The sequence below is a fragment of the Triticum dicoccoides genome, chromosome 2B (assembly GCF_002162155.2).
Source record: "Triticum dicoccoides isolate Atlit2015 ecotype Zavitan chromosome 2B, WEW_v2.0, whole genome shotgun sequence".
Classification (NCBI taxonomy): domain Eukaryota; kingdom Viridiplantae; phylum Streptophyta; class Magnoliopsida; order Poales; family Poaceae; genus Triticum; species Triticum dicoccoides.
Genome location: NC_041383.1, coordinates 795496531 through 795506299, shown reverse-complemented (window position 1 = coordinate 795506299; position 9769 = coordinate 795496531). Strand labels below are relative to the sequence as shown.

Genomic DNA, 9769 nt, shown 5'->3' with positions numbered 1-9769 from the left:
CTACCCTATCTACGGTCGGAGCAAAACCCAGGGTTCCCACTTCCTATAGTCGTCGAAGCATACGCCAGAGGAGGCAGGGACCAACGACTTTGCCCGAAGGAAGGAAGGAGCAGGGCCGGGCCGACAAAAGAATGGGGGCCATGTGCCAAACTCTAAAATGCGGCCTGTTTCACTAGTGGAAGAAATCTAACTATAATCAACTTATGTACAACTCCTTTATGGTATTGAATTAAATCCTATAATTCTAACTTGCTTGTCATGTCTCGTGAGTAGATTCATTTCTCTAGAGAGATAACTTAGATATTGAAACACAACGTCTAGACGAATTAATATATAATTTTTATATAAATGGCGAAAATAATAACAGAACGAAATTAAAGGGATATACACGTCAAATAGTTAGTAGGAAATTATTTGTACAGTAGAAGTGAGAGAGTGCGGAGGTGACAGGCATGAATCAAACTTGGCCGTGTGGAAATGATCCTGGATGGAGAGACGAGACAGTGTCACGCACACCGAGACGGATCGATGCATGAGACGATCACGTGGACGAAGATGTCAGAGCATCTCCAGCCGTTGTCCCCCCAGGAGTCGCCCCCTGGGGCGCACCGGCGCTAAACCGCGCGCTGGGGCGTGATGCCCCCTAGTCGCAACGCCCACGTTTTTTTTGAAAAACTTAAATACGGCGTAAACATGGATCAAATTTAACGCAAACATTGGCGAGTTCGTTCAAATTTAAACATATTTTACAAAAAAAGAAAAAAACTACTAGGGGCTGCTCCTCGCCGCTCCCCGCCGCCCGCCGCCCGCCCTTGCAGTTCTACATGCCGAGGAGGCTGTAGAACCGCGTGTAGTCGCCGTCGTCGTCGTCGTCGCCGCCGCCGCCGTCCCTGCTGCATCCTTCCCCTGGTTGGCGCGGCGGGTTGGACGGTCCGGGGGCGTCCTCGTCGTCGTCGCTGTCGAGGATCACGATGTCGTGCTCGTCCTCGCGCCCATGCTTGCGGGCTTCTATCTCCTCCAGGGTCCGGCGCTGCCGGACCATCTCGTCGCGGAGGTAGTCGTCCCGCGCCCACTGTAGGGCGTCCTCGTCGGAGAAGCCGCGCCGGGCTATCTCCTCGTACTCCGCAGGGAGGCCGGGCTCCGGCTTGGGCTCGACAAAGACGAAGCGGCCGGAGGGGGGGAGGGGGGTGGATTCGCCGATGTGGACGCCGGAGCTGCGGGTGCGCGCGCTGACAGGAGTGTCCTGGGGCTCCGGCTTGACGGGGAGGAGACAGGGAGAGCCGGACGAGCGGCTGGACGAGGAGGAGGACGCCTCAGGCCGCTCCATGCGCCTCAGCGTCCAGGAGCTCCCACGGAGGCGTGAGAAGGACGAGGGAGCGGGGTACTCGAGGTGCGGCGTGTTGCCGCCCTCGATGTACTCGAGGACGACCTCCAATGTGCGGCCGGGCACGCCCCACCACCGGCACCGGCCCTCGGAGTTGAGCCTGCCGGAGGGCACGACGCCGTTCGTCGCCTCGAGCTTTTCGGCGTGGCGGCGACGGAAGTAGGGCTCCCAGAGCGGGCTGTAGGGGGTGTACCGCGGGCCTTCCCTCGTGGGCCGTGGCAGGGACGCGCGGATACGTGCGATCTCCGCATGCCGCGCCGCCCCGGTGGGTGGTGGCGGCACCGGCACGCCGCCGGCGCTGATCCTCCACGCCCTGGGCACCCGCATGTCCGGCGGGGCCGGGTACTCGGCCTCGAAAAGGAGGCGAGCCTCGTCCTTGTGAAGATGGCGGCGCCCGAAGCCATTCGCCGCCGCGCCATCGCGTGGGAAGCGTTCGGCCATTCTTCTGAGCTGGAGATGGCGAGAGGAGGGGAGGGAAGAAGGGGGAGAAATGGGCGCGTCGGCAGTGGAGGATCTGTGCGTGTCTCCGGCGCGCTGGTGGTCGGCTTATATAGGTGGAGGCGCCGTGTAGTACGCATGGCCGGCGCGTTACGCGTGGCGGGAGGCGTGGCGGGCGAGGGGACGCGCGTCGCCCGGCCTTCACTGCACCGCCCGTGAGGCATCAATGGAGGCTGACCGGCTCGGCAGCGCGCGCAGCTTTGGCATTGATTCGCCGCGGGAAATGAGGCGATGAGGACGACGAAACGGCGAGAAGAGAGTCGAGTCGCTGGCAAGGGGGCCCCGCGGCTTTTCGCGCCAAAAACGATTCGCCCGGCGCCCCCGAGCGCCCCCCTAGCACGCCGGGTTCGGGTTGGGTCCGCCGGCGCCAATTTCGGCCCGAGCCGGCGAAAACTGGGCCCTTGGGGACGCGACTGGGCCGATTTTTTGGCGCCGGCGGCCGAAAAATCGTCGGGGGGCCTTGTTGGGGGCGCGGCTGGAGATGCTCTCACGCCCTTGATTAGTTATGAAGTACTCATCATATAATTATAATTGTGAGGTGGATTATACTAGAAAGGAAGGAAGTGACAAGGAGGGAGCGAGCTAGCACCTGTCACTAGATCAGGATCGCGCCTTGGCGCGAGGGTGTCGGTCCCAGTGTTTTGATCAAGCAGGTAATGCCAAGATGGAAGCCAAATTATTAATGTGATACTGTCGCTCCAATATACTTCCTCTGTAATAACTTAATGTATAAGGAGCTTTTTGGTATAAAAAAGGTCTTATAAGATACAGAGGTTTGTAGCTTTCATAATTTCATCTGAATCTCTTAAATAGAAAGAACCACACATACATTTACTCATTATGTTCCAATCAATAATGTGTTAATTGGAAGGACTGGCTAAGAATAAGCCACTTCTAAGAAAAAGTGGCCCTTTCATGCCTGATCATAAGAAAAATGTACATTAATAGTCATATTATTTTAGCACCCAAAAAACAAAATTTATCAAATTACAGTACTCAGATCCCTAGTTGCCTGATCTCCTTTTCCATTTTGAGAGCAGGAGTAGGAGAGGCCTGGTTCTTGATGTATTGAGCAAATAGTTAACTCAAGTAGTCCACGATTGAGTCTACAGTTCTTCCTTTCTGCTAGTGCTGCATTCCACTGTTTTACATGCCTTGCAAAAAGTTTGGAGGGCTCAGCATACACAATACTCACTCACCTTATATTCCATATTGGCATGCTGATTCTTATCAAACATGTTTCCGTATGCATCACTTCGTCATCACTAAACATGGTGAGAGATAGAGAGAGAGCAGTAAATATTTAAATTGTTGCATTCAAAATAGGCGGTTTCAATACCCAATTGTAGTAAGACAGAACAATGGAGTGCACAGCAGAAGCATCTATGTTCAGGCAGAACATAAGATCGTATCCGAAAGGGAAGAAATGGAGCTCATTTGCATGCTAACTGATCATTCCAGTAACATGCATTGCCGACTCCATAACTAAAATAGCACTACATTTTTCTCCCTTATGATATCTGGCATTAGTACTGTAAAAGAGTAACTACATGCATATGTGTATTTAGAAGCAATATCAATATAGAATGGGTGGAAGAGGGATGTCATAGCTGGTTTGAAGCATAAACATGGTACTACATGAACTATAAGCGAGGCAAGGGGACCAGTAATAAATTGTTGCAGACTGGAAGTAGCATATCATCCCTACTATTTCTAATAGCCTCAAAGTATCAAAGTGTATATTGCTGTTTTTCACATCCAACATATGCAAGTGACCGGCAATATTTTGTGGAAATTATAAGCACGACATCGTGTCAGATCTAAATGGAAATTAAAATTGGCAAGCGAAGTACATCTGTACTATGTTTAATACAATATTTACGTTTTCCAGTAAATTAGCTTTCTTGCCCTGAATTATTCATCCAGTAATCATATCATAATCGTCACTCATTATTATAGTTTTGACTTTTGCTTGCAAAACTCCACAGTATGTCTGTAAATGGCAAGGCAATGACGATAGATGCTATCGATGCAGATACATAGTAAAAGATCATGGTGAAGTATAAAGCCCAAAACACATTATCTTTCAAATAAATTTTGAAACATAACAGCTTGCTACTTGAAGGTTACTCATGGCTTAGCTGTGTGGATTTTAGAACGGCGTACCACAGGTGGAGCATAGGCGGTCGACGTTCTGGCGAAATCAGTAGAACAGGGATAGTGGATGCTTCCCTAGAGGGGCTTGAGTCTGTCTTCTATGTATCAGACCATCTCATAGTAGTATCCTGCAAAAGAGGAATAAGAATTTACGATTTAGTGAGGGCTTCAATCTTGGAGGTAAATAAAAATATTTAGAGTTCACAAGTGTCTTTCAGTATAAATTCCATGAAAGACTACAGTGCTACTCATTGCATCACTTATCTGAAGAAACATTAAATATCTGATGTGAAAACATTTACTCTTTGGAAGGACATGTTTCCAATACAACCACCGCTTGAGAGAAATTTCTAATTAAGAATAAATCTGACACTAATTCAGCCAATTCTCTGAGCAGCTTCTGTGAAAATATTTCCACCACATAAATATAATTTATGTAGCTGAACAATTGAACAAGAAATAGAGAAGAAGGGAGGAACGAGCTGTGGTGAGCTAGCTGTACCTCCTTGAGCTGGCCCCTCCTCTTGGAGAGGACAACGACCGTCCTTCAAGCGGATCTCGATGATGTCGATGGCATACTTCCTGCTGCCAGCACTTCGCCGGCCAAGTGGCACCCCTTCTCCCTGGGAGCGAGCAAACTACATGAAGACATGAGCAAGGTAGTCCATGAATATCAAATGTGTTGGCCTATGTATGCATGGTGTATGAACCTAGCTAAGGCCCTGTTCAGAATCTAGCCACTCCGCTCCAATCTGCGGAGCTGTGGAGCTCCCTTTGAGCCGCTCCGTGAAAATGAGTTGCAGTCTGCTTCGCTCCGGGAGCACAGTCGAGGGAGTGGAGAGGAACCGAACAGGCTCTAATAATTTTATTTCCGATATCTATCATGCCAATGAGAAGACCATGGTCTGAAACATAAATAGATGAGCATTACCTGCTTGAAATGTTGACAACATATCTCCAGTCCAAAAAATAGGCGGTGTGGATCCAGAGGAAACTTCTGGTCGGCACGACGGCCACATCAAAGTCAACACCTTTGGGTGCCTATCCCCTCCATGGAGGCTCCGTTGAGGATCCTCCCCTGTCCATTAATGAGAAATTAAGCAACGTGAGAACAAAAAGAAAGGTTTGTACATAGGTATGCCAAAAAGCACTGGACAAGTTATCTTACCCAAAGATCTAGAATGCTAGCTCACTATAAAATTAGCAAGGGGACCTGCAAAACAAACCACAGTCAACACGCCAATTTTATAGCTTCTCATATTTTTAATATTTGTCATCTCAATCTTTGATTTATGTTAAACAACATCTACATGTTATATCTGCTCCAGATTAATCATCCAAAATACACCCTATACAATGGGGCATAAAAACCTGAAGTATTTGACAACACCTAGATCAATTAAGAAAAGTATGCCTTCCCCGGCCACCAGAGAGGAAGGGAAGAACCTGGGAACCCGTAGATACAACAGATTCCGAGCATAGGCATCCACACCAATCTGATGGAGCACCAGCGGCATGCCCAAACCCCGCCACCGTGCAGCAGCCATAGCAGTGTTCCCCATCAGCTACAGTAGCAAGGAGCCTGGCACTAAACCTGATCGCCTCGAGTTGAAAACAAAACAAACACGCTGCAGGCATTCGGATCAATCTTTTACTGTGTCTATATGGGCCTACTTGATCGCCTCGAGTTGAAAACAAAACAAACACGCTCCAGGCCTTCATATCAATGTAGAGAAGCTGAGCCTAGGTGCATCAATTACGAACGTGTGTTCTGCTACATCTAAAATAGAAGGATCAGTATGGTCATGTACTTGGAATTATAAAGGCAAATTAATCAAGTATCTGCTGCTGATAAAAAAACTATAACAGGATTTGGTGAAATGTCAGTAGGCTCTTAGGATCAGGGCAGTAGTCTTCGCAACATTATGATGGACATTATGCAACTGACAAAGACAGTTGTACTTAGATGCAATAATTAGATGGATGATTCATTTGTAGGAACAATTAGAGAGAAGCAGTATAGGATCATGGAGATTCGGTTGTAGGAACAAATCTGATGGGAAGGATAAACCTACATCATCATTCCTATCTTAGCATCTTACAGCTACAATCAGCAGTGCATGAATAGAACATTTTCCATGGATTTGAATAAGTATTTTTCAAATGGGTAAACTACAGAGTACTCGCTACTATGCAAAGGGAAAAGGGACATAAACAGTGTCTAACCAGCTGATTTCTTTGTTCGAAATGCCCTTCTTCCTTGAATTCCACACCGGTTGCATCTGACCAGTCCATTGGAAATGAAAGCAAACATTATAAGGAAAACTGCTGAGAAAAGTGGTCCTCACAGAAGTAAGTACAATTCTCATTAGTGTTCAGTTTATAATAGAGATAGCGTTACCATTTCGTAAGGAATCATGCATTAATAAAAAGAGTAGTGTAAGAAACTTACAAATAGGACCAGGACCAGCATCAACCTTTCCCTCCACCATGAATACCTTAACGACTATCTTCAAGTTCACCATAAGCAAATAGTCACATATACGCACATGAAGCCTGCACCACCACAACCAGGATAACCCAAAATCATTTACTGATTTATGCATCACAAATCCTACTGAATAAGTTTGCTTGACTGCAAATTAGGATCACATTTGATGTGAAAACTGAGAAAGAAAGCACTACATTTTGATATGCCCGAGCATCTCCGGGCTGACCTCGTTCGCCCGGTGGAGCTTGTTCACGGTTATCACCCCGCACCATAGGATCCCCTTGGCCACGTTCTCGGCACCGAACGCTATGGCCCTGGCCACGGTGCTGCCGCACTCCTCGACGTTGAGCATGGCGGTGGTCTAGTACGTGGCAGCCTCGACCTTAGCCATCACGCCAATATCAATCAAACTGTCACTTAGCTCAAATCGGAAATGTGCTTCAAACGAAAAGAGATTATGCGCAAGGAGACTTGCAGTTTTTATCGCCGACCCATTCCAACAATGATAGAGAAGTTGATAGCAGCAACAAGCAACCATGCGGAGGTGTAGAGAGAGTAGGTCTTGCTTGGCTGATCGGCAGCCATGCCACCAAGTTGCCACAACCTCGTTGCCCCACCCCGTGTGGAAATTTACTTCACATCAAACAAAAAAGGCACCATGGACATGAGAATGCGTGGTAGACATAGCATTGAAAATGGAAGAGAAAACGTAATCAGGAAGAAAGCTAACTAATCTTACCATTTGATCTGTTCAATATATTTACATTTCAATACTGCAACGAAATCTGCCAATGCCATCATTGCATAGCAGACTACCCAGAATTTAAGAAAGCAATAAAGGACACCTTATAAGTATATATACTTAATAACCACAGGTAGAAAACAGATTTCAAGCAATAGCTATTGGAGTGCTGGTATGAATTTGAACATATCTTTAGTAACCGTTAAAAACAACAAGCTATAATAGCAACCAGAAGCCGGAAAAACAAAATTGAACAATACCAATATCAAAGGAAGTTACCTTCAATGGAATTAACCCTAGAGTCTTGAAGCTTGGGATGAACTTCTTCTGTATGTTGAGGGACACAAACAGGTCAGCATATCTGCGGCGAGCAAAGAAAACACTTAGTAACTGCTAAAACAACAAGCTATAACAGCACCCAGCAATCCGACAGTCAAGACTCAAGATCACCAGTAGGCGGCGATGACTTTTGGATCCAGCAACAAACACTAACCACATCCATAGAGGAAAATTAGTGTAGATGAGCAGCAGGACGACAGAAAACCGACTTCCCTGACGTGTAAACAGATTGCAGAACAATACCAGCAGTGTATCTGAAAAATGGATTAGAGATGTTAACAATACGGGCATGCAGTTCCCAACACACACGTCATAACAGTACGGGCATGCAGTTCACAAATTGAAAATCGTAATATCTACAAACCTAATAACAAAGTTAAGTAACCAACAGAATCTAGCAGATTGGAAGAGCTTATGCTAAATAACATATTTGGTGTGTCAACTGCAGATCTTACTCATCTTCTATGAGTATTTTCGAACATTTTCACTAACTGAGTAACCAACAACAAATATTTCACTTGTTTACCTGTAGGAATATCCATAGCTTTCGAGGGTTGTATCCTCACATAATCAGTTCTCTCTAGCTTCTACACCCCTTAAAAACAAAGATAGGAAGGATAAGTTTCCAAGAGAGATCTCCATAAAATGGAACACACCAAACTGCTAGAAAGTTAACCTTGCAAATTAGTGTTCCTACAAAAGTTAACCTTAGAAAGTACTGAACAATATGGGCTAGTATATTCGAAGTGTTCAAAGGTGAAAGAAATGGATATTAGATAAATCACAAAATTGGCACAACTATTTGCCAACAAAAATATAAATATCCTAGGTATGCTTAAAGTTCCCAACCCTGCTGCTGCAATCAGCTTATGATCAACGATGTTTTTCAAAGCAAAAAAGGCAAGGAGATGCTATAACAGAATTATGACTCCAGAAAAAATATTGGCCAATTAATAGAAATCAGAGGATAACTGTAAGTGATGCATCTAAAGAAAATATGACATCAAATATTGGCCAATTAATAGAAATCAAAGCATGTCTCAACACAATAATAAAAATCCACTCGTAGAGTTTGATGCCAACCTAAAAGGATTAAGATGTCATACAGTCGAAAGAAAAGCGTACAGTTTTGCAATGCAGTTTTTTTGGTGACTCGCGACATAATGATACATGAAGCTCTAATGTAAGTTCAGAACATATTTGTACCTCAAAGCTACAGCATATTTGTGCTTGTCGCTGCCTCCATTATCATAGACGCCTCTCGCTGTCGACACCACTCTCGAAATTAGCCACTCAAATCACCAATCCTAGTACCCTACAAAAAACAATTCCAATAATTGACCTAAGTAAATTAAGCCATTTTGTCTTGACGTAAAAGATTTGTCTTTATTGTATCACAGAGTGTGCATACCTATTGATTCATGGCACATTTTTATGTACTCTTTCCACAATATTTCCAACATAAAACTTACCGGAGAATACATAAATAATTCATTTTATAAATAAAAAAGTAACTCAATGCAGCATACATGCTGCCTCTGTTACTTTTATCCAACAGAATAGAGTTAACATCAGAGAGAGAGTGTGAACTGCAGTGTCCATTTAAATAGTTTATTTGCATATGATCTGTAATATGGACATAAATACTGAATGTCACATGGCATCATCTTTTTAACCGAACTAAACCTCTAATTAAATCTGGCATTAACCAAAAATATGGCCTTAACTAAACCATATCAGTACCCAAAACACAGCCAACTACCTATACACAATCAGATAGAAGCAGAAAGGACAACGTGAGATCTGACCAAGTCACAAAATTATATATTGTTCTCATCCAAAATGAGTTGCTTCCTGAGCCGAGAGGATGAACAGATCAACATATTTAATCGAATAGATCTGAGCGGATGAATAGGTAAACCCACAAAAGAGAGAGGGGGATGGGGAAGTGGACAGGGCGCTCACCGACCCAGAACCCAACCGGTCGCCGCGCATGATGCAGTGGACGGGATGGATGTGGCACAACTTCTCCTTCCCTTCTCCTGTTCCTCCCATCTCCTTCCAAACATCCCTCTCTCCATCTCGTGTTGGGTACAGGAGGATCTGACAGGGAGAGTCGATCTAAGAAGGGGAACTACGAGAGAGAGAGAGAGAGAGA

At 45.5% G+C, this 9769-nt stretch overlaps 1 long non-coding RNA gene across 11 annotated transcripts; it reads right to left on the bottom strand.

The window, feature by feature from the left end:
• Window positions 1-2692: 2692 nt before the first annotated feature.
• LOC119366367 lies at window positions 2693-9720 on the bottom strand. 11 transcript variants are annotated; one of them, XR_005176033.1, is made up of 15 exons: window positions 9577-9720; window positions 8818-8926; window positions 8138-8206; window positions 7723-7865; window positions 7552-7633; window positions 7270-7342; window positions 6725-7163; window positions 6492-6595; window positions 6266-6321; window positions 5486-5819; window positions 5208-5252; window positions 4971-5117; window positions 4542-4677; window positions 4049-4167; window positions 2693-3147 (listed from the first exon to the last, which is right to left on the bottom strand). It is a non-coding gene; the product is annotated as an uncharacterized LOC119366367 (long non-coding RNA). The 11 variants fall into 11 exon arrangements; XR_005176031.1 differs by having other exon boundaries at window positions 6725-7342; XR_005176030.1 differs by lacking the exon at window positions 7270-7342.
• Window positions 9721-9769: the final 49 nt, after the last annotated feature.